This window comes from Monodon monoceros, unplaced genomic scaffold (genome assembly GCF_005190385.1).
Source record: "Monodon monoceros isolate NGI ecotype Baffin Bay Population unplaced genomic scaffold, NGI_Narwhal_1 Super_Scaffold_15, whole genome shotgun sequence".
NCBI lineage: Eukaryota > Metazoa > Chordata > Mammalia > Artiodactyla > Monodontidae > Monodon > Monodon monoceros.
The window spans coordinates 29936651-29962662 of NW_021703771.1; the positions used below are offsets into that span (position 1 = coordinate 29936651).

The window sequence follows — 26012 nt, forward strand, 5'->3', positions numbered from 1 at the left end:
TAGATTTTCACCCCTAAACCCTTTTATATTGAAACTCCGGAGAGGGCACTCTAGTTGAAGCTTAGTCAGTCTGATTTCTCCCCTGCTACAAATCAAAGGGAGACAGGAGACACGGGCCATGACAGATAGTGACAAGACCCACAAGAGTAATGGGGAATTCATGTTCATATTGGAGAGTAAGGAGAAAGGGAACAGGTCATTGTCACCTGAACTGCAAGAGAATTATATTAACAAATCCAGTATAAGAAAAAAGAATATTTCACCAGAAAAATAAAGTCGCTAAAGATACATCTGGCACAATGATCATATTCTTCTCCATTTTAGCTATGCCACTAGGAAGGTAACAGCAATATTTGTCCATGCAACCAAGATACAATTATTTTGATGATAAAAACAGCATATTTCTCTGCTGTCTTCAAGGCCTCTGTTTACAAGCTCTGGGAAGGGAGCTTGAAATAATATGAAAGTTGTGGGTGAGAAAAAATAAGCACAAGCATTCCTTTGAAAAGTTCTTAATAAATTTTAAAATTAATTTCCAGGCTGATAGGTCTCAGAAATCAGTTTAAACTATTTAACTCACCATGCAAGAATGAAATTATTAAAAAAAAAAAAAAAGGTGGGGAGGCAAGCTGAAGAATTTTGAAGGTTATGTGCAGAAAGCCTTCAGCAGACAGCAGGAAGGAAAACTGCAGGTTCATAATGGGATTAGGAGGGCTTTTTCCTCTGGGAAAAGTGCTCACTGAAGAGTAGTAAGAGGTCCAATTAAAAACACTATTATACTCTTATGAATAGTTGAGATTTCAAGAACTCATCCTAAGATAAGAGTTCTAACCAGTTCATACTAGCTGATCTAACCTGGTTGAGAGGTTTTCTTTCTTTTTTTTTTTTTAACATATCTTTAAAAGTAATTTTAAAGAAGTTTACATTGTAGGTTCTAGAATATATCTCTTTCCCTTCAAATTTTGTTTATTCCAGGATTTTCCACATACACACAATAAACACCTACTCTTGTTTTTGTTTTTGTTATTCCCATTACTCCTTCAATAAAAAAAAAAGTATCTTTGTCATATCATAGCTTCGATCTCTTGGATTGAGCACAAAAGAGTGGACACCTGGAGGAAATCTGTAGATTTTTCAGGAGATTGATAAAGCTGTACATGTTTTATGCAAACGTAAACCAATGCAAATGTTCTCATTCGCACTCACCTAGACCATGGGGGCAGAAACGCTTCCACACCCAGCCTTTGTGTTTCCAGCTGTAATGCTGGGTGGAAAGAGTAAGTTTAACAAATATTTGGATTATTTGATGGGCATAGTGTCCCTCCCAGCCGCGCCTTGTTCTTTGTCATATATTAAATATTCCTTGGGCCTAAACCTAGCATTGGGAAATCAAGAGCAAAGCATTCCTTCTAATCTAGGTGTCTTTCTAATTCAATTCAATTATACACCTTGCAACTATTTACTGAATCTTTTCCTGTCCTAAACTACATTAGCATATGTTAAATAAGGCCAAGAACCTTACCACTTAATTCCTTAACTACTCATCTACCCTTCATTTTTTAGTGGCATAGAAGCAAAGCATTCATCTAATTGATCATACAGATCTCTCTCTCTCTCCTCTCTCTCTCCCTCTCTCTTTGTATATGTATGTGTGTGTGTATATATATGTCTCTCTCCCAGTATACTCTTCATTGGAATATGTATGCACACACATTTTTCTATTTATCTGTCTAAATATCTAATCTAAGTATGTTCCTTCCATCTATTTTAGAAGAATTTTACAAAGAATTATGAAAATAAATTTTACCTATATAGTTTCTTACCCCACCTACACACACTTACACACTCATTCACTCACACCCACATGCACACTCACACACATGTTTTTTTCTTATTTGAATCAGCCACCACAGCTGCCAGTGCCTCAGGGGTTTTAAACATCAATCAGTTTCACAGCTGGAGGCAGAGTGATCTACAGCAATAAAGCTTAAAGTGCTTCCTTTTCTGATATAATTTGATTCTTCCATTAGAGCACGCATTCTTTTTTTTGTTCCTTTAAGCTAAAGCAAATGTTCTCTGTCCATACCAGGGCAAATAAATAGTTACCTTAAAGAGGCAGAAGGTATTTTTACTCCCCAGTTAGGATGCTGGCTGGAGAAAATCCATCCCATAGCGCTTACTTCTGCTCTGCTGAGTTTCTCACCTTTGTCTCTAGGATTTTTCTCTCCTACTTCCTCAGGGCTGCCTTGGTTCTTTGGTCTGGGCGTGAATTCTGGTAGATATAATAGAACAGATAACAGTGGCTTTATTAAATATGTTCTTGGCTTTCTAATATTATAGAATTCAATGTAATACAAAAAAAGTACTCTGACAGTCGCTGGCATATTTTTTCCACTGGACACAAAATGCTTAAGTTTCAAAGCTTCTCCATCAACTAGAAATCACTCCTTTAATTACCAGTTTTAAATTATCTTAAATGTGATTTATCCCTATCTTTATTGATGTCTCTCTGACAAGCTCGCTGTAACTCTTTCTCTTTAGTTTTGTAGATTTTTTATTTTAAAAATTACAAAAAAGGGTAGAAAGTGATCTGAATTTCACCAAACTTTGACAATTATAGTGGCAAAGAATTAGTTGTTGTCAATAAAAATGTGCATCCAAAGATTAATGGTGTGACTGGGTGAGAATCTAGTTGTGGAAGATGGCATTGAGCTTTTGTTCCCATCTAAAAAGACTGATTAGAATACTTGGGTTTGTTTTGTTTTTCAAAAACTATAGAATTTTGGCAACAAAAATCCAGGCATTTTTTAACTAAACAAGCAATCACTTCTCAACTTGAAGCCTGCTAGCCCAGTCCATCTGCTGCTGCCGTCACCCCTTTCCAGCTGTTGGCAGCAATACTGTAATACTTGTGGTCACACTTCTATTGGTTCCACCAAAGGTTCTCTCCTTTTCTCTTGCTTTATTTTAAGCTTGCTCATTCCTTAGAAATTGTCAGGTTAATCTTTATTTATGCAGTCTGACTATTTGATAGATTGCAGGAATCTATAAAGCCAGTTTATACCAAAATTCATAATGATGCAGTCTGAAAATATTAAATCTAAAAGGGTCTTCAGAAGTCTCTAGCCCAACAATACTCCTCCATCCCATCCCTTGCTAAAGATGAGTGATATGAGGTTCAGAAAGTTTAAATGATCAGCTCAAAGACACACTGATAGTTATTTACCAAGCTGAAATTTGGACCAGATGTTCAGCTCATAGCCCATTGCTATGGACTGAATTTTGCACAGGTCCCCCAAATCATATGTTGAAGCCCTAACCGTCAATGTGAGTGTACTTGCAGATGGGCCTATAAGGAGGTCATTAAGTTTAAATGAGGTCATAAGTGTGGGGCTCTGATCCCAGAGGGCTGATGCTTTGTATAAAGAGAAAGAGACTGGAGAGTTCTCGCTCTCCACCACATCAGAACATAAAGAGAAGGTGGCCATCTGCAAGCCAGGAAGAGAGCCCTCACCAGAAACCAAACCCTGCTGGAATTTTATCTTGGACTTTCCAGCCTCCAAACTGTGAGAAAATAGGTTTCCCTTATTTCAGCCACCAAGTCTATAGTATTTTGTTATGGCAGCCCAAGCAAGCCAAGACAGCTATCTTTACTTTCCCTTTTTTGTTTTTTTTGGTCTATGACTGAATGATAAGCTCGAATCCTTTATAAGCTATCCAGTTCTACCATTGCCCATGGAATGGAGTATGAAAGCGTCCTTGATAATACATGTTCACTGGCTGAGCACACCATTGGTGATTGTGCTTGTTGCCTATGTCCAAGCTACACTGGACAGCACCAGGAAAGGAAGAACTTTAGACTTCCCTGATTTTATTTTGTCTCAAAATTTTCTAGCTTTAATCTTGCACAAATGGAGCTAGTTTTATTTTTATACTGTAAATGTCTTCTCCTTTGTTTTGTTCTTCCAAATTGTGTGGTGCCTACCACTTGGTTCTATTTCTTTCCCCTTATTCCCCTTGTCCATCTCCTCCTCCTTTTTCTCCTAGAGTGCTGTGTTAATTTTGTCAAAAACTCTATAATCTTTTACAGAATTTTATTAGTTATTCTTATTCAGGACTCACAAGAGGACACTTCTTGAATAAATGCCTCTGTCTCTCTCTGACACAAAGACAAAAGTAGAGATAAAGAAAGAGACAAGGGAGGGGAGAATCGTGTCCCCATATGAGCCAGAGAATAAACTAGTTTTTCCCCAGGTTCTTGCTTTGCAGTATTTTTTTAGGAAAGCCAATTTTCTCATATTTAAAATTAAATTTTAAGGGCTCTACTTGGAATTATAAATAGCAATAATTACCAGCTCACATATTAATTGTTGATGAGTTTTTAATTGGCTAAGAAGTTTTAAGAAAAAAATGAAATATATTGCTCTCAGTCTTCCTAAGCTTTTGCTCTGCTTGTCAATCTTCTATTCTAACCCCTTCCACTGACATTCTCTTCCTGAAAGTAGAAGTCAAACTTCTAAGCCTGGCCTCAAGGCTTCTCATGTTTGAATCCCTTCTAATTCTTTCAGTCTTGATGCTCATGAGTCCCTTACACAATCTCTTGCCCTAGACAAACTGGTTGATCCTTTATTTCCCCAAATCACTTTATACATTACTATCATTTTGTCATTTCTTCTTAAATGAAATGTCTCCTTCCCCCAAGTACTCCCATTAACAGCGATTTCTCCTTCCTCACTACCCCTATGTCACTTAAAGTCTGTATTAGTCATTTATTTATTTCCCCAAATCACTTTATACATTACTATCATTTTGTCATTTCTTCTTAACTGAAATGTCTCCTTCCCCTAAGTACTCCCATTAACAGCGATTTCTCCTTCCTCACTACCCCTATGTCACTTAAAGTCTGTATTAGTCATTTGTTAAAGATATGCTAATTTTTCCTAGTATTTCTCTTTCATATGTGTATGCCCTGGCTCCTTAACAGCCAATGCTTTCTAACACTCTACCCCCAGCACCTGACACAATACCATGCATGTTTTAGATGCTCTTTAGATTTGTTACTGGTGATAACAAAGTTGTGTAACTACTTTTACTAATACCACTCCTTACCTAATGTGCATGGAGCAGTTATCATCAAGCAAGTGCTATGCCAAGTACCTTTCATCGATTCCTTTATTTACTCTTTCCACATCATTCTAAGGTAGGTGCTCTTTGCTGTTTCACAAATAAGGAAAATGAGGCTCGAGATGCTGTATTAAAGTGATATTTCATGACTGAATGATGGGGAAAGATACTAACGCAGGTTGATGACTTCTCTGTGCCAGATACTGTATAGACATGACATCATTTAACTTTCACAATAATCCTGTGACATGGCTTCATCTGACAGATGAGAAAAATCCAACTCCAAGAGGTTAAGTCACTTGGCCAAGGTCAGGCAAGCTTTCAGACTCCAGGTTTCCTCCTCTTGAAGATAATTGTCTTCGTAGCTGCTTCGGGGATTTGGAAAGAAAAATACTATATTACAATGTAATATGGTTTGACCAAACTTAAATTACATCTTCCCTTTAAATAAGAATTGCCAAATACAGATTGAAGAAATAGTTTATGGGTATTTAAGAATAAATAATCTACTTTAACCAATTAATGGGTGTCATTCCAACATAGTTTCGTATGTTGGGAAAATAAACTTCCTGTGGTACAAGACTCTGTCATGAGAATTGATTTTAAGTCATTACTATGAGAAGGACCTGATTCACATAGCTGGTTTAGGGTATGGCCCAGAGCCTCTGAGCACGGAGTACTTGGCAGACAGCACGTATGGAGTCTGCCGAGCAGAGGAATGGGTCTCTTTAGAGAAATACTACATTTTAAAGGGAATATTTTTTCCCCCTCTTCAGAGCACTTTCAAATCTTGGCACTAAAGAGGGGGAAAAAAAGGTATGTCTTTTCTTTGAAATACTGGCTTTTTCTGAAAAGACCACCCTCTCCCCAAGCCTTGGGAACTTCAAACAGTCTGACCGAGAAGTCAGAATTCCTCTGGTTGAAGACTCTGTTATCTTGAAAGCTGCTACAGGCTATAAGCTCTTAGAGGGTCCTGGAGCTCAGAGTCTGTTTGTATTCATTTTTAATAAGCTAAATAAAAAGTGGAAGAGAATTCTGAGCACGTATACAAATGCATACATAGGTGTATACCTATATATGCATACATTCTTGTTTTTCAGCATTATAAATATATAACATTTAGTTAAACATGCACCTTATGAGCTAATTTTTAAAAAAGGAAACAAAAATCAAATACAAATGTACATTTTATTTGAAAACTGATGATTAGGCTTTTTTACTAAATATATTCTTGCTGCAAATTTCCTGTGAAATTTTAATTGGATTTTATACTTTTGTCTTATTTTTATGCACCTCACATTTCACTACTCTGTAAGAATTTGACACAATTTCTATGTGCTTCTCTTACCTGATATTATAGTTTAAATACATTTTAAATGCATGAATTAAAGGGCAAAATCCAAAGTCACTGACTAAGGTGAATATTAATTTTAGTGCACTATGTCTATTTTTGGCACATTCTACCCTGTGGATACTTTCTGTGTCTCCATGGCCCATCTAATTGTTGCTTGCTTTCTCCAGAGAAACAGTCTCAGGTTATACATATGCACCCACATATGTACCCTAGTTTTCTCTAAAGGCATACAGAGAGGAAAAATAATGACCAGACCATTGAATTGCAGTCCAAAGTATTTTGTTTTCTTGCGGTTCCCATAACTGTATCCCTCCAAGAGTTCCAAAGTCTTGAATAGTAGCACAATGTATCTTTGGGCTACATTTGACACTCTTTGGACCCCACTTCACATTCCCCCTATTTTCTACTCCAACCATGGCTGTGTCAACCAATCTCACACAGGTGTAACCAGAAACAGCTGGTCTCAACACCTCCTTATTTTTGACCCAGGACTTCTGTGATGACTTATGAGACGCCTGTGTGAACAAACCAAGCCATTCTGACACAAGCACAAAGCAGTACAAGGAGTCAGCCCCCCATAGGGTGATCCTTGACCAACAACAGATGTTACAAAATGGATAAATACAGGCTTCCTCCATCCTTGAGGTGACCAAATCAGAGTTACATCTTATGTATGACAGAGGGTCCCCAGAAAAACAGACCCCAGATGCCTCAGTTTTGACTAGCTTAATAACATACCCATGGACTGACATTTCCTCCTTCTGAGTCTCACAGTATGCCAGTGGTTCTCAGCCATAGGTAATTTTGCTCTCCTCCCCCTTCTCAAGGATATTTGGCAATGTTGAGAGACAGTTTTGGTTGTCACAACTCCGGAGTAGAGGCTATGGGCATGTAGTGGGTAGAGGCCAGGGATGCTGCTAAAAATCCTACAATATATGCAACAGCCCCTACAAGAGAATTATCCGATCCCAAATAAAAGGCTCTGCCTTTTAGGCAAATCCAGACCAAGATAGAGGTTACTGGGTTCTATCTACATTATCAATATCTACTACAAAGTAGTTTTAACTTAAAAAATAAATATATACACATATATACATATGTGTATGTATATCAGCTATCAGCTCAAACTGCAATCTTAGATTTGTCAAGAAAAAGTCCACTTGCCCTTTTAATCTGATGCAAACAGGTTTTGGGGAAAGAAATTAAAATCTAATGATGTTTGTTAAAAAAAAAAAAAAAGCTGAAAATCAGCAATTTAAATTCAACCTGAATGAGTTTCATAGTAATTGGGTCTGGACAGTGATGAAGCCAAAGTTTACACAAAACTTTCCATGAATCAAGGCTCTTCTTGTTCTAAATGGCAACTCCAAAGTATAATTTTTGAGGGGAATGGTTATTTTTTTTCCACAGTAGACTGTGAGTTCTTTGGAGACAGGGTCCTCTTTCATCTCTGAATTTCTCAGAGCTTACAGTTTGTCTGCTCAGCAATTGTTCAATTGGTTATTGAATTTGTGGTGGAACAAAGTTATGCCCCAGTCCCTTGTTTCTTTCTTTCTTTCTTTCTTTTTTTATTGGGGTATAGTTGCTTTACAATGTTGAGTTAGTTTCTGCTATACAACGAAGTGAATCAACTATATGTAGACATATATCTCCTCCCTGTTGGACCTCCCCTCCCACCCCCATCCACTGTTATTTCCAAGGAATGTGGAAAGCCTGGGATATTTAACATACAAATGTCCAATTAGCCATTTTAAACTATTATTCCTTTGTCATTCCTAAGGATGTATTTCTTATTTTTTTCTATCATTTTGGGGTATTTTAAAAGTTTACTTTAATCAACTTTTCTGTTTGAATGTTATCATCAGTTCAGTCTTTTTCCCCACACCTTCAGAGAAGTATCTCAAAGCCCACCCAGTTTGTTTCTACCTCTTAAGAGGCAAGACAACAAAATGACTTCCTGTAAGGGATTTGGTTTACTTCAGATATGGGGCATATCTTTCCTGAATTCTTTAAACCCCTCAAAATCTACAAAATTGGCCAAAAGGGAAGAAAAAATTGTCAAAAGCATTCTGATCTTTCAATTATACCCTGAACAGGGAACTTTTCCCCATGTCATTCAATTACATTCTAAAAGTTCAATGAAATTAAGAAGAGAGAACCCTATTCACTTTTGTTAAATTCGAGTTCAAATTTGAGAGAGTGTACAGTTCAACTAAACTGAGTCCCTCATTTCAGGAATTGAAACATTTAACTCCTCTATGTGCAGACCTAGAAGAGCCTTCATTATTAGTAAATTATGTTGCTTCCTCTGAGCAGAATTTTCTTTAATTATAGAACAGTGGCATTGCCATCTTACATATCTGCTTTATGTCTTCTAAAGAGCCAATCATAGAATTAGTATCAGACACAGCACTCAGGTGGAAGAGGAAAACAAGAAGATAGGTAAATGAGAAAATTATAATTTCTCACCTTCTCAAAAAACAGAAACGGTATGTGACCTTGAATGAACTTCTGACTTCAGCTCTGCTCTATGATCTATGACCTTGGAGATTTTGGCCTTCTCTTTACCAAAGAGGGACAAAAATATAGTATTCATTCTCCTAAAACATTAGCAGGAGTTTAAAAGATCCAAGTTTCGAAAGCATCCTGGGGAAAAAAGAATGACTTGGAAACATGTAATAGTTTTATTAAGTCACCTTTTTAATGAATCATTAAAATTGAGCCCAGAGCAACCTACCTGTTGTGGATTCTTGTTTCAAGCTTTCTCTCTGCTCCCCAACCTGAACCTGAAACTTTGTTGAGAATGATTGCAAATCCACAGTTTTAAGGTTCATTAATCATACTCCCTGCCGCATATGCTTTCTGATGTGCTATGGTGCTGAATGAGATTCTCATATTTATACAAAATATTAGCAGAACTTTTTTTATTAAAGATATGCTTTATTAATCTTAATAAATCATAGTTTGTTGGGTCCTTTCTCACTGCTTCTCAAGTAAAATGGGGCTTGACTGTGCAGTAACAGTGTTTAGGTCATGCTTGAATTGTTTAAGGTGAGGCTTTGAGTACTTTTATTGCTTTTGTTTATATAGGTAAACCCAATCTGCGCATTTGAAATGATTGATGAACTGCAGCTCCACTTGGAGTGTTTGTCATCATTCATGTGCTGAAGTGACATTTCTTTATGTATTTTGGCATAAACATATGCAACCACTGGCAAAGCATTTGACCCTAGAGTCTGACTATTTGTCATTCTAATCTTTTTTTGCCCAAAGTCAGGCAAGTTACTGTATATTCTATCTTTACACACATTGCTAATTATTCAACAGACAGTAAAATAGTCTGTGGCTGAGATCGCATAAATTGCTCAATGTGCGATCTTCATTTCTCCAGCTGGACAGCTAGGTACTATGCAGAAAAATAAATAAAATTGAGATGCATGTAAATGTCAAGGAAGACAGCCATATTGAACTACAATAGCTTTTCAGGAAAATCTGTAGCTTCTATCAATGGAAAAAAAAAGTGATCAAAAAATGCCATGAGTGTGGAATTTAGCAAATCAAATGTAAGCAAAGATTAAGCAAAATTCATTAGACATGATTACCTTGGAATATAATTTTTCTATAATGGGTCTTTGTTGAAAAGCAAGTAACCAATAACTCAGATCATGTGGACAGAGATAAATGAAGGGCTTCCTAACCTCCAGGCTCAGAGTTCAAACTCTATGTTGTGCTGTTTGAAAATGTGTGATTATTTATTGGTGAAAATGTCAGAAAAAATAATTAAAGTGTGAAGTAATTTTCTGAGGGAAGCAATCACACCTCATTTGTAGAACTTGGCTGTGGTTGCATTCCTATAAGGACTGAATAAGCAACAACAGAGGGGAGGAGTGAGCCAGTTTCAAAACACTTTAATAAGAGAAACCAAAAGAAGTGATATCATTATTTCCCGGTTCATGGAGTGTAGTGAAGAAGGAAAAGGTTAGAAGATTCAAAGGAAATTCAAAGCTAACAATCCTAGACAGGACACAGGACATGGTTCTTAGGAGAAACATTAATGGGAAATAAGGTAACTTGCTTATTTTCTGTGATACAAAAATATTTTACTTACTACCATCAATAAATTTTAAGCTAACTACTCAACTCTGGTATAGTTGACAAAAAAGAGACACTGGGTTGAGCTGAGAGATTTCAGGTCTTCATCTGGGTTAGGCACTGCTCAGTAGAGTGATATTTGAGGAGAATTTTCCACCCTCTTTCTGCATTAATCACGATGACATGCTGAACCTCTTATAAAGTGGGTTTTCTTAGTTCAACTATGGAGAACAAGACTATCAGTAAAGTGAGGAAAGGTTAAAGAATAGCATAAGAAGATAGTAGACACTGAGTTAGTAATAAAAATAAACATTGGGATCACAGAAACTCCTCACAAGTATAAAAGTATAAAATGTATCATTTTGATGTTAATTTAGTTTGAACATTACAGTACAGGCAGGCAGTACAGGAATTTTTTTTTTTTTTAACTTTAATCTTTTTTTTTTTTTTTTTTTTGCTGTACGCGGGCCCCTCACTGCCGTGGCCTCTCCCGTTGCGGAGCACAGGCTCCGGACGCGCAGGCTCAGCGGCCATGGCTCACGGGCCCAGCCGCTCCGCGGCATGTGGGATCTTCCCAGACAAGGGCACGAACCCGTGTCCCCTGCATCGGCAGGCGGACTCCCAACCACTGCACCACCAGGGAAGGCCACTTTAATCTTCTTTTGTTTTCAGATTGGATTTTGGTTTCATTTTTTTAACTGTAGTATACTTTATTATTGTCCAAAGTATTTGCTGCTGTCCCGAGGGGGTTGGGGGAAGATTTTACTTCCCCATAACTTTAGATTTAATCATGGAACTGTCGTTGCCCCTCTCAGCAAAAGGATTATACATCAGGAGTGGTCATGTGATTTCCTTTGACGAATGAAATGCGCACAGAGTGGCATGTGACACATCAAACTGAAGTATGAAAAACATCCTATATTTCCGCCACACTCTTGTCCCTCTGCTACAAGTCAGGCAATATTCCAGAAAAGGGACATTCCAAGAGCCTGGGTCCCAGAACAAAGAGAACAGAACTGCAACTGGCCCACAACAGACATGGAACATGAACATGAAAGAAAAACTTTTGGAAAGTTACTAAGCTTTGGGGGTTATTTATTATTGCAAGATAACATATGCTGAATGTTATGCATTCTAAGGATCTGGAAAATATCTGTAAGTCTGAAAAGTTTATGGAAATGTTCAACAGGGACTCCTCATGTTTCTTCCTCTATTGATTAAATTCAGTAAACAATCATTAAATATCTAATACTCTGCTAGGTGTTGTGGAGAGGTTCCAAAGGGCACACCATAATCCTGGCCTTCAAAACACTTACATTTTAGTAATGATTTACAGTCTCTATTATAGGAACTATTTCTCTTACTTTTGAGACCTAGGCACCAAAATGGTGCACACATTTACACATACGTGTGAACTACAGTTAGAAACCTGATTTCCAGAAGCCGTAAAGGCCTGTCTGACTACTTGGTGATTGCACCTCAAATATACCCATTACTTTGGAGGTACCTTTAGAGACAGCTGACATATTTGCAGATCAGTTCTTGCTAAATTCCATGCAGAGCATTTCCACATTTTACCCCATGTGAGCCTTACCACCTTCTTATGAAGTAGACCTTGCAGTCCAGATGTTTCTAGTGCATAAGCAGTGCACTCTAGATCTGCTGGCCTTAGCCCGGGTAGTAGCCCTCTACTTCACCTTGCTGTGGGACCCGAGTGCTCCACAGTGATCAGGCGCTGGGAACCATGATGCCCTGTGGCCTGTGAGGACTGAGCTAGTCTTTCTCCAGGCACTCTGTAGCTGCATCCCCTTCATCCTCTCTGACACTTTGTTCCTTTGTAGTCACTGAATTTGGACTGTGCATTTTATGATTTTCTCCATGCCTTATTCTGATGGACATGGGAGCATGCAGAGAACCTGCAAAGCTCTGTTCTCTCCACTTCCTGCCAGGATGACAGACCCGATGCTAATGAGCAATAGCATCTAAGGACCATCAGCACAAGAAGCCCTGTTTCCATTTTCTGTTAAAACCCTACTTTTTTTTTTTTTTTTTTATGGTACACGGGCCTCCCACTGCCATGGCCTCTCCCGTTGCGGAGCACAGGCTCCAGACGCGCAGGCCCAGCGGCCATGGCTCACGGGCCCAGCCGCTCCGTGGCATGTGGGATCCTCCCGGACCGGGGCACGAACCCGCGTCCCCTGCATCGGCAGGCGGACCCTCAACAACTGCGCCACCAGGGAAGCCCAAAACCCTACTTCTTATGCACTAATATCGTCTTGGCTTGGCCTTGTTTCTTTCAAACCTCAAGCTTATAGCTTGTACTAATTTGCATGGTTGCATTGGAATAATAAGGGCAATAATTAGAGCCCAAAACATATGAATCAGAGGATTCACATCAATGTAACTAACGCACTCAGGAGTAAAAAGGGAGGGCATAGACCAAAGAGCAGTATAATAAATTTATATATTTAATTTTTTCATGGACTGAAAGGGGACATATCCTTGTGTTTGTCTCAGACAACACATTAGAACATTCTTTGGTTTTTGGCTCACACAGCATAGAAGTTACAGCAATAAGAACATGATATGTAGTGTAGGATTAAGTCTATATTAAAGTTTCATGAAAAAACAATGACTACAGTTTAATCTTTATAATCATAACTTGGACATTCCCTTCAAATACGAAGCCTGGTGTCAAAGAGACTGCAGCAAGCCATCTTCATGAAGATGGCCAAGTTCCTTCAGACCCTTTTGTTTTTCCATCCTAACAGTCCGTATGCTCCCAATTTTATTGATTCTAAACTGTGATCATACTATCCACATCCATCAATACTACTGTATTATCTGCACCTTCTTCTGTGTACTTGTAATATATAATCTGTTGCATAAAACAATCTGACACTCAGATTATTGTTGAAAAGGCATAGTGATTTTTATATGAATGTACTCACACGAGTATGTGCAACAAATTTGAGCACAATTTATGTTACATACATAGGTTTATTGGCTTTCTTCTTATTACGTAAGATAAAAAAATATTCCAGTACTTGAATAAACAGGTTTATGTTTACATACACTGATATGCATTCATTAATTCATTCATTTATCAAAAAGATGTTGAGTATCTATACTTTATACAAGACCCATTTTTAAGCATATGTGGATAAATAAAATATAGTCTCTATTGCATAGCTGAAATTCTAATGGGAAAATGTGACAATAAACAAATGAGAAGACATTTAAATATCTTTTTGGATAGAAATTGGTAGTTGCTAGAAAAAATTAAAAGGGTAAGGGGATACAAGATGCAGATACCACTTTAAATACTGTGGTCAGGGAAAGCCTTCGAATGCAGTTTTAAACAGGAATTTGTAATGGGATAAGGATGATAGCTGTAAAGTGTCCATTGATGGTCTGTCTCACTCCAGATTCTTTCTTATCTGAGGACTTAACTGTTCTTTCTCTCCTTTCTCTACCTTCTTTCTTCCTTACTTTTATTTTCCCGATTTTATTGCTACACGTAAAATGCTAACCTTGATTTTCTTGGGTTTTCATTACTAACATAAAATCATTCAGACAATGATAGCCTCTCTTTAGAGATTAGAAGTATCTTACACCCTATCATTTGTATCAGGAATTCTCTTCAAGTAACCTCTCCTATTTATTTATTTATTTATTTTTTTGCCAGCAGATACTTTAAAATAGTTTTCCTTGAATTAAGAGAAGTTTCATTCTTCTATATAGAGATGATGTATCAGCCAGCTTTTCCTCTAAATTACTAAGCCAATTCAGGGGAGATGAAAGAATTTATTAAGGTAAACATAGAGAGAAAAATCAGAAAGAAATTGACAGCCTAGTGAGACAAAAAGGCATATTCATTAAAGAATACCTTTTTAAGAAAAACTTGCAACATTACTTCTTTGAAAAACTACTTCTCTGTCACAGCACATACAGCTAAAGCTACCTGCAGTGACACAATTCTAGGGCAGGTAGCTCTCCGTAGCCACATTACACAGTCACCCTTTAAATCACATTACATTTCATCCTACAGCTGGAGCAGGAAAGAGGTGAGGAAATTCCCTGCAAAGGGTGGGGAGGCCTTGCGCATCTGTCCAGGCTTTACACTCTGACTGGATGACCTGGAGCACACCGTATGACACAGGGACCTGATTTCTTCAAGTGTAAATGGAGATAATCATGCTTACCTCGTGGGGTTTTTATGAGGATTACCTAAGATAACATACACAAAGCACACGCGGTGGAGCCTGGCATGTGGTCAGCACTCAGTAATTATGAGGTTTAATTATGAGTGTGGCACCATTTTCTCTGTCTTCTTTATCCATTCTCTGATGCGTATCCAAGTATGGACAAAAGACAAACTTGAAAGAGATGGAACAGTGGAGCTAACTAACAGACCCCGTGCAGTAGTCATCTGTCACCCTCAAAACTGAAAACCTAAGCTCTCGTTACCATCAAGGTCTGGGCCTTGCCAATGATAGCAGCTTTATACATGATCATCAAGTAAAATGGAGAAACAGAACATGTCTACCTGGATGGAGGTGAACCATGACAGACGATTTTACCCATCTGAATATACATTGCTTTTTGTTTGTTTTTTAATTGGGGTATAGTTGCTTTACGATGTTGTGTTACTTTCTGCTTACAGAAGGCGGCTCAAATAAAACTATCACAGCTTAAATCCCACTAAGAAAGATGTCGTGAAGATAATGATCTAACAAATGTTGCAATTTTTGAGATGCAGGAGAGGAAGACAAGGGTGCAGCTGGGGTCTACCAGCCTTGACAGAGACTTCATCTAGGAGGGATTTGTCTCCTGCTTTTTGAAGGGAGTTCAAGCTGACATTTTGCAAATCATATTTTGGGTTTTTTTTTAAAGTATGAAGAAAATCCAAAGAGTTAAATAAAATTATTCTGTTAATTTGTAACGTTTTATTGTCAGTACCTCCCACTTAAACGTAAAATCTATGAAGGCAGTGTTTCTATCTGCATATCCCCAGAGCCTAAAACAATGCCATAAACTTAGTAGAACGTTCAGGAAAAAGTTGTAATTTGGGATGAAAAAAAGAGAAATAAATGAATGAATAGATGAATGAATGAATAAAATAGTATCCAAATAAGGAAATATCTTTTTAATCCCCCTTTCACATCTAGAACTGTGCCTGGAACCCAATGAACGTTTAATAAGTGAATAAATCTTTAAGATCTTGAACTTCAGACATGCCCTTGACTGAAGAATGGTCCTCTTTTCTCTAGGAAAAATGGCCTTTTCAACCAAGGATGTAGCTTCAAAAGGACACAAATAGAACCATGAAACCCAGAAAGACGTCATAGTTGATTGCCCTCACATTCAGCAGCTGTGTTTTGAGACACCCGTTAGAAGGCGTGTTGTCTAAACTCCCCCTCAACTCAGAAGACTCTCCTCTGTCTGTCCTGGAAGATGAATACCCGCTCAAATATGTCCTATGAAAAGAAGACCATCACTTTTACAGCCAGCCATGAAATGCCTGGAAAGCTATAACTATTAGAATTTTCCTACTTCTATGGGGTCAGAATCTGCCTCCTAAACTGTATCCGCTGCTCTTTTTATTCCCACACGAGCAACAAGATCAACTCTATTACCTCTTAAATATAGAAGATAAGATGTCCTTTTTCTGTTTTTTCTCCACCCCTAGTTTTTATCTCTTTTTCAGAGAAACTGTGTTTGATGATTCATGTTCTACATAGGGAGAATATAATGTACGTGGCCATTTACAATAACGTAGGAAAGAATAAGAGAAGAAAATATGAAAGCTGTCATATTTCACATCTGTTATTTCAGAGGAACCCTCACCATCATCCTATAAAGAGGCCATTATTAGATCATTTTGAAGATTAGGAAACTGAGGCACAGAGAAGTCAAATACTGTGAAAAGTCAAGCTGGAATTTGAAAGCAGAAGTGGTTGCCTTGGAAAATATGTTTGTCTTATCCAGATACAATGTAGTGTCTTTCTGTACATTTTAGATCAAAATAATTTGTTTTCTGTGAATAAAAGTAATCTTATATTCTTTAGTGGTAGGGGGTTTGTTTCAAAATGAACCAGCCCTAGTGGCTTGTGGTTTGGATATTTAAGGTTTTGAGTGGGATAAAGGATCTCTAGCACGAGTAGGAGTAGTTGAGAAGTGATCAAAAAAAACCATGAACAGAACAAGGCAGGAATTCTCTGGCAAGCTCTTAGTTGGGTTTCAACAGCTCTGTAAGACCTTCAGAAGTACAGAATACTTAGACAGACAAGTCCACTCCCAAGGACACTGAATAAGGACAGAGTCTTCAGGTAGAAGCCATCGTGCTCAACAGGCTGAGCCTGAAGTCTGAGAAGTCAGCATTAATGAGGCAAGTACTGGCAAGCGTTTTATGATCTATTTGCCTATTATGTATAAACTTGTGTTCTTTTAAATAATTTAAGAATTTTTGCTTGAAAAACATAGATATAAGAAAACCATTAAAATAAAAATAAATGCATCAAAGTCAGGTAATGAAGAAGGGAACATCATTATATCAGAAACAATGAGTAACAGTTGGGCTCTGCAATTGTGTACCACATTTAGCTCTGAGCTCCCTGGCAGCCAGGACAGAATTAGGGAATAAGAAGCAACCAGTGTGATGTCTGAGTGTAGAACAGAAGCTGTTGCCTCCTGCGTTTTTCTCATCTCCTGATACACACAAGAGGAAGAACAACAGTGTATTAAATGAAAGTCATTCTGAACTAAGCTGGAAACTATAGACCTGGAATTTATTACAAAGGTTGATATTCAGACACTACCTGTCTGTGAGTAATACTTTTGTAAATGACCTGATATGAATTTATTATTCAGTGAATTAATCAACAAGCATTTATTGGACCTCAGCTAAGCGCCAGACACAGTTCCTCTCTCGTTAAGGCACACAGTTGATATAAAGAGTGCTTGATTATCTCCCAAATGGTGGGTATAAATCAGGTCTTTTCAAAATATTTTTCATTATAGAATCTCTTTTGAAATATGCACTGCACGTTCACACACTCAGACTCCCAATAGTGATTGAACAGTGATGAAGATGAAGGGTCCTGCTCTCCTGGAACCTGAATTCTAGTGGTACTTTGGTACCCCATGTCATGGAAGTCGATAAATAAGAATGATTCAGAGTTCAGGCTCTGAAGTCAAGGATTTAAGCTCAAATCTTAGACTCAACTAAATGCGTGCCATTGACCATTCAACAAAACTGCTCCAGATCTCAGTTTCGGTTAGGTAAAATAGGGAAGATAATTCATAGGGCTGTTGTAAGGTTTAAATATGATAGTGAGCAATGGATGGCACAAAGTAGTGCTTAACACATTTTGGCTAGTACTGTGTTACAGATGAAGAAACAGAAATCCGGGAGGGCAGCATGATTGCCTAAAGCCACACAGCTAGCAAATGGTAGAACTTGGATTCATATTCAAAGAGCATGGCACAAAATTTTGTATTCTTCACCAGAATGCAGTGGAAGACTGGAACCAGATCTCAAAATCTCTGCAATGACAGGCTAAAAAATTTTGAACTTAGCAATAAGGAGACATTGAAGTTTTGGGGGTCATACCAGTGAATTGATTAGAATGTTTCTGTAGAAGGACTGATTTTTCTGGCAATATAGAAAATCACTGAAAGAACAATTAATAGGGGTTTAAGATTTATTGAGATTTATATTTCAGCTTTTAATGAAAATGGAAAAACCTTGCTGCCATAGCTCCAAAGAGGGCCCAGTCATTGAAGGGTTAATTACAGTGGACCAGGGCCAATGAGAAAGAACTAGGTCTTAACATTGACCATTCTCGAGGGTGGCACCATCTCTGGAGACTGCAGAACAAAGGCTAACACGGCCAGGACAGCTTGGTATATTGGGTAGGGGGCACTTGGGCCCCTGGTGATTCCCAGTCACATAGATATCCATTCCTTAACCTCTCTTGGATCTCATTTCTCTCATCTGCAAAATAAGGATAATAAAAGTACCTACCTCAGAGGGTTGCTGTGATTGTGAAACAATTAATATAGAAAAAGTGCTTAGAACAGTGCCTGGTACATAGTATGTGCTCAGTAAACCTCAGCTCTTATTATTACCATAATTAGATTTATGACTTTGAGAAAGTTCCTTAAGCTTTTTTTTTTTTTTTTGCGGTACGCGGGCCCCTCACTGCTGTGGCCTCTCCCATTGCGGAGCACAGGCTCCGGACGCGCAGGCTCAGCGGCCATGGCTCACGGGCCCAGCCGCTCCGTGGCATGTGAGATCTTCCCGGACCGGGGCACGAACCCGCGTCCCCTGCATCGGCAGGCGGACCCTCAACCACTGCACCACCAAGGAAGCCCCTCCTTAAGCTCTTTGAACTTTAGTTTCTACATGTCTCAAAGTGGGGACTATACTGTAATTACTCAGTTCTGTGAACTTATTTTTCCACATTTTAAAGTTACATAAGCAGGATGAATCTTATACTTCATGTGTATATTTTATGTATAGCTTTATTCTTTTACTGAAAAACACTATTACTAAGACTACTGAATGTTATAATCAGTGGCATCTTAGTGTCAAGGAAATAAGGAAATGCTTATCTTGCATGGTCCTTGATGATAAAGATGATACATATGGCCCAAGGCGTAGCACACAGGAAATGTTAAATTTTATTTTCTTGTTCCTTTTGTTTCCAGAAACTCATGCTTCCATTCTGTTGATAGATGGATATTTACATACAACTTAATTTATCTTTCTTTGAAATCAAACTCTCATTTGCCGCGTCTGTCCTTTCAGAAGTAGTCACAGATCTGCTCCTCCCCCCCTCACCTTATAATGTATTTCAGGACATTAATTCTCAGACTCTGTTCTTGGCCACTTCATGAAACACTTAAGCAGCACAGAGGTTAAGAGCCTGGGTTTCTAAATTAGATAGAGCTTCAACATTTTCTTGTATATAAGTTGGTGTAATAATGAGATCAACCTTAAAGGCAGTTCAAAAACTAAGTTAGTAATACGCTAAATACACAGTGATGAAGATGAAGCGTCCTGCTCTCCTGGAACCTGAATTCTAGTGGTACTTTGGTACCCCATGTCATGGCAGTCGATAAATAAGAATGATTCAGAGTTCAGGCTCTGAAGTCAAGGATTTAAGCTCAAATCTTAGACTCAACTAAATGCGTGCCATTGACCATTCAACAAAACTGCTCCAGATCTCAGTTTCGGTTAGGTAAAATAGGGAAGATAATTCATAGGGCTGTGTTTTTACAATAACAATCGTGAGTTCTCTACTATCTATGACCAACAAAACTATGAGCATAAAAATTCCTGAATAAAATATACATTTCATATACTCACTGATTATTTAATCTAATCTGCCTTAAATGATATTAAAAGATTGTTAATTTCAATGCAAAATTGCCATATTCTAAAATCAGGGATACCTCTGCCCCCCAAATATGCAATTTAAAAATATTAAAACTCATTTTAATAAAATATAAATAAGACACATCCAAAAAACTGAAATTCATATTATACACTCTATGTCAATGATGGTACTTACTACAAGATGCCAAGGTCCATGATACCTTCTGTCGACACAGTTGCAGAAAATATGGGAAGGACATAAAACAACTGAGAAGAAATTCCATTCAGTGCTAAGAGTATTTCTAAAATGGAGATTCATGGAGCATCACAGTCTAAAGTACAAAACAAGTCCTATAGCATGATAAAATAATGCTAGAGTTCCCCACTCCCTATAGGAATCCACATGAAAAGTTATATGTTCAATGTCCATATCATGTGTAAGATTTGTCCTGGTTCTATAACTGGAATGTGAAAAGAGGTCACAGAACTGAGTGAAGCCATGAGTCACCAGTCCTGGAAAGAGGAGGATGGGTAAGGTCATTGCCCTATCCCATCCCCATGCATTTGAAATTTCACAGATTGCCTGCTTCGATCTGTCTGTCAGGATCTAGTAATTAAGATGATGTTTAGGCCAAATAGGAAAACTAGTAGAATTTCTCCACTAGGTAAAGATTTTTTTTTTTTTAATAAATTTATTTTTGGCTGTGTTGGGTCTTCGTTTCTGTGCGAGGGCTTTCTCTAGTTGCGGCAAGCGGGAGCCACTCTTCATCGCGGTGCGCGGGCCTCTCACTGTCACAGCCTCTCTTGTTGCGGAGCACAGGCTCCAGACGTGCAGGCTCAGTAGTTGTGGCTCACGGGTCTAGCTGCTTCGTGGCATGTGAGATCTTCCCATACCAGGATTCAAACCTGTGTCCCCTGCATTGGCAGGCAGATTCTCAACCACTGCACCACCAGGGAAGCCCCTAGGTAAAGATTTTTTAAGAATTAAAATAGTCATAGTAATAGTCAGCATTATTAAATTCTTACTATGTGGAAACCCCTGTGCTAAGTAAACACTTCTGTGTAATTGGTCAGGAAGCCTGCCTCATTCATCTTTATGGCCCTAGCACATAGCACAGTTTTTGGTACGTAAAAGGTATTCTATTAACATTTTTTTCAATGAAAACACAATAATTTTATCCACATAAAAATGACTTCAAAGACTATCATATCTCCTTAGTATTTTTGAAATAATAACTCCATACTTACAATTACTATTTACCATCTTCCAACCTTTTTTTTTTTTTTTTGCTTAGGTAGTCAGAGTTCATTCCAGAAAATTGTTTTGCACAAACAACTATAAACAAACAAACAAAACACTTTATTGTGAAATGTTACTCAAATTCAAATCCTTTGTATTCAAATTCCTTTTGTATTTTAACCTTAAAAATACTTCCATCTGGATATGAAGATATTCTCAAAATGTCATCTTGATAAAGGCCATTAGAATATCCCCCTTTTTTAACATTAATTATTGTTGAGTTATCTGGGGGTTATTTCCATCTCTTTTGTAAATGCAAGTAGAGCATTGTATTTTCTTTCCCTTTCATCTCTTGTAGCTCCCTAGATCCCCACAGTTTTTCAAAAATAACTGTAAATGATGCAGTTAGCATGCTTGCCAGTTTCTTTCATCCCGCAGATAGAAGGTATATCATCTGGGCTTGCTGATTTGTAGATACGCCGACTTTCCAAGGACTCAGCCTGCTTTTAGCAGATAGCTATTTTTACAAGATCTTCATTACCTCCTGATTGCCCAATACTTCTTTTCTTCTTTCCAAAGACCAATTTATAAGATAAGTTCAAGGCGTCAGACATGTTAAAGTTGTCATTAATTTCAAGATGCTCCACATTTATGAGTTCATTGGTCATGGCATTGATTGTGTCCCTACTGTGTTCAGAGCACTTCACTTAACCAAAGCTACGAACAGCTTGAGGCTTTTCTCCCGAGAGCCTCTTCTCCTTATTATAATCTCTTTGTTACTTTTGTCTCATGTTATCTTTTGCTATAGCTTCTTACTCACTGCAACTTGATGGTTTGGTTTATCTTCTTCTCAACTTATAATACAGGTGACATGCTTCCCTGAACGATTCTGAAGAGTATTCTAAGAAAGTACACTCAGTGTTTTCACACTTAAGTCCTGCTTTATTTATGGAGTTTTTGAAGTTACTTTGTGTCACATGCTCAGTTATACTTGTTGTTTAATATTTTCCAAAATCTGATTCACTGATATTTATTAACTTATTCATCTAATGTAAATGTCTTGACTGGAATAGCACACAAGGGGTTAGAGGGGTAGACTGGCATTATTATTAGCCTAGATACACCACAACAATATTTACTAAGTAATAATATAGCTGACTTTATTTGTATTAATGGATGATTTTAAAATATGTGTTACCACTGTTAATAGCCTAACAGTCTGTAAGAATTCTGCCTCATATTGTGACGTTTGGAAATCACAATTCAGCGTCAAAACTTGCAGTCAGACACACACTGTCCATCACCTTCTTGCACGATGAAACAGAAGCAACAAGTGACTGTCCATCTTGAGAGGAGCACTGATAGCCCCATTTGCAAAGCAAGTGACCGCTTTTAATTTAGGCATGAGTTTCTGTGACACATTTTTGACCGTACTTTAGAATATTTGGAGAAATAAACAAGAGTAAGATTTTGTTCACTTTCTTATTGTTAAAATCTCAAGCCCTTTATTTTTTCATCCCCACTGATTTACTTATCTCTTTATAACATAATTCCATCATCCGGCAAAGCATTTTTTGACCCTTCAAATATTGGAGAAGGATTGGGTCAAATGAACTGAGGTAAATGGTTCTTAGGACTTGAAACAAATACAGCTGTTTAATAAGACCGTGTTTTTTTCATGTCAGACATAGCTTATCTGAACGGCAGATTCAGGAACCCAGACAGTGTCAGGAAGAGCAGGTGGGCTCTTCCTTGGCGTGGCCCCTCCTGGTGGACAGCGCAGCACCGCCTAATGTCATGCAAAGAGCTCAGACTTCAGACTCACACCAGTTGGATTCAGGTACCAAATTTTCTACTCTTTAGCTCTTGAAAACTGAACAAGTTACACTATCTTTCTGAATTTCACCTTATACATATGTAAAATGAAAAATGTAGCTACTTCATTGTTATGTGAAATTCCAGTGATGTCATAGGTATACCCCCTAGCATTAGATTGGGTACTGGTTTAATTTATTCCTAAATTTTATTTAAAAAATGAAAACAGAAACAAGATTATTATTCTTGGACAATCAATCCCATATGAAATGAACTATGTACACATTTTCAACATAAATATATACACAGTACATTTATTATTGGTACTTTAATGCAGTACCTTTACTTATATCTTGCTAAATTATAAAGTGTTTCTTTACTGTCCCCTCTTCCTTGACTTTCTCTCATTTTCTCTTACAAGTGTAGGAACAAGAGAATAACATTGGAGGCATGATAAAGGTCAAGTAATACAACATGGAAAATAAGAAAAGCAAAAAGACTACTCTTTCTCAATACTTGTCACACTTATTCTTCAGTCTAAAGGCCAATGATCAGTCTGGGTATTGGCATGTGAATTTGTTATTCCTAACAATTAATGAAGGCTTTGGGCAAGTGCAGCTACAGCTCATATTCCAGGGTTATACCCCTTTTGCTCTTAAAATCTATTGTTGTGTTTTCCTTCTGTTCCAACCTATGTTGGTCTGGCTCAGCACCCAGTCTCTGAACACACCACACACCCGTGCTCCAACTGACAATGCTGTCCCCAGTCCGAGGAAGGCCCTCTAGAACTAAGTCTCCTGCCCCTGCTATTCATTTGTCAGCTCCTAATTTCAGCTTCACTCCTTTAATAAGCCTGGCCTGAAGTCCCCAAGTTTGCTTAGATATTCCTTTCTCTTTGTTTCCATAGATCCTCTATAACAACTCTCTAGGGTCCTTAGGTACAAACAGAATTTTTTTTTCTTATGACACTAGCATGCATGACTCCTGTCACACAGGAGGCCCTCAGTTAATATCCACTGATGAACTAATGGATGTTTGTTTCTTTAGAGCAATGCTGATGTGATAAATGCCATGTAATTGCTACCAGTTACAGAACTCCCAATAAGCTGAAACTCTACAAGGCAATTTATATTCACTATTCCATTTAATCCTTAATACAACTCTTTAAAATTGACATTATTATCCTTATTTTATAGATGAGACACTGAGATTCAGAAAGGTTAAATCATTTTGCCAAAGTCATATAGCCAGTAGCTGGTAGAGCAGGGAAGCAAACACAAGTTGGCCTGGGTCCAAAGTCGTAGCTCTTAACCACAAAGTACTACAGAGGGCTCTCAGTCTCCCTGCCTCGACTTCTCTAAGCTACTTCTTAAAGAAAAGCCCTGTGTCCCAACCACACTGACATCAGTTATGGCAATTACATGGTTTGGCTTAATTCTTTCTATTCCTATTGAGTTCTATTAGTACAGAACAATCGGTTCTCTAGGTGGTGCTGCTCTCCCAAGTGGCTTGCTTTCAGTGTAAACATGCTCAACTACACTTCTCTGGCTTTAGTACAAAACCAGGATATGTTCCAGACAGAGTACTCCCTGGAAGAGTCTCTCGCAATACTCAGTGGCCTTTTCCCGCGTTTGCCCCTGAATGCCTCCAGTGCAAAAGTGTCTGCCTCTGGAGTTAAGCACTATTTAATCACCTGCAGATTTTGTTGTTTCACTGTCTCAAACTCACCTTAACTGTATTTTAACTTTACAGTTTATTGCATAAATTTGTATCCGGAGCCCTCCAGGTTCAAGTAACTGTATTAACTCCCAACTTACTGAACTCTTACTCTGTAATGGGCACTATGTGAAAGGTTCTACATGCGTGTTTAAACAAGTTTAAACTTCAGGACCCCTCTGTAATGTGATGCCAGTACTGAAGTCATCCTTTATAGGGCAAGAATGAGGAAACTGGCCCATGATTACAAAGCTAACAAGTGAAAGATGTGGAATTCTATCAAGCACTGTCTATTGCTAGTGTCTGAACTCGTCATCACTGCTATAGTACCTCCAAACTACTACCTTACAAAACATAACCATTTATCTTGAAAGTGAAAACTACAGCAGTTACTAAGGACTAGCAGCATTTCTCAGCAGTCATGTTTTTAGTGGCAAGTTGTAGTCAGAGCTTTGAGTAGGAAGGTAAGATCATAGACTTACTTATCTGTAAGAAACTTAGAAATAGGGCCAAGTCCTGTTTACCAATCTTCTTGCTATCAACTACTTTTTTCTTGTATATTATTTATCATTAATAAACTAACTTGAAGTAATTATAGCTAAAAGAAAATAAAGCTTATAGCTTTGAGCCTCTTCAGTCTAAACACAAGAACACAAATGATTCTGTTAGCTGTTGGATAACATTGACAAGTTCTTACAGACCCATTACTATGCTAGCAGAGGCAGTTTTAGCAGAAATGTTTGGGGTACCCCAGAAGAGTATGACTGATCTAGTCCATTTTGTTTACAACAGAATGTTTCCTATTTTTTTTTATTAGGGTATAATTGCTTTACAATGGTGTGTTAGTTTCTGCTTTACAACAAAGTGAATCAGTTGTACATATACATATGTTCCCATATCTCTTCCCTCTTGCGTCTCCCTCCCTCCCACCCTCCCTATGTTTCCTACTTTTGAAGATTCCAAAATAAATCTCCCACTACCCAATATCAAGAGCAATTATTTCTGTATTGAATTTAAATAAATGAAACCAGGAACCATCATAAGTGTAAAGGTTTTGAGCTACTTGGTGGGTACATCATTCAGAGGCCCTCTGGTGAAAAAGTCATGGAAACCATTCCTAGTGACCTTAAAAGTAGTCTCAGCTTTACCTGAATGTTCTTTAGACTCCTGCCTATGTGAGGGTATAGCATTGAGTGTAACTCTTCTTGTTTTCATCCTTATCCACCCTATTTACAAATGTGATTCCCTAGCATTTCCGTTTACATTTACATTACCCAGATAGGGAA

General features: G+C 37.9%; 1 long non-coding RNA gene across 1 annotated transcript in view; it reads left to right on the forward strand.

The window, feature by feature from the left end:
• LOC114896003 overlaps positions 1–23013 on the forward strand; it is a 71885-nt gene extending 48872 nt beyond the window's left edge. The window contains exon 4 of the long non-coding RNA XR_003793702.1: positions 22881–23013. This is a non-coding gene — a long non-coding RNA (uncharacterized LOC114896003). The remainder of the gene's footprint in view (positions 1–22880) is intronic.
• The last annotated feature ends 2999 nt before the right edge of the window (positions 23014–26012 follow it).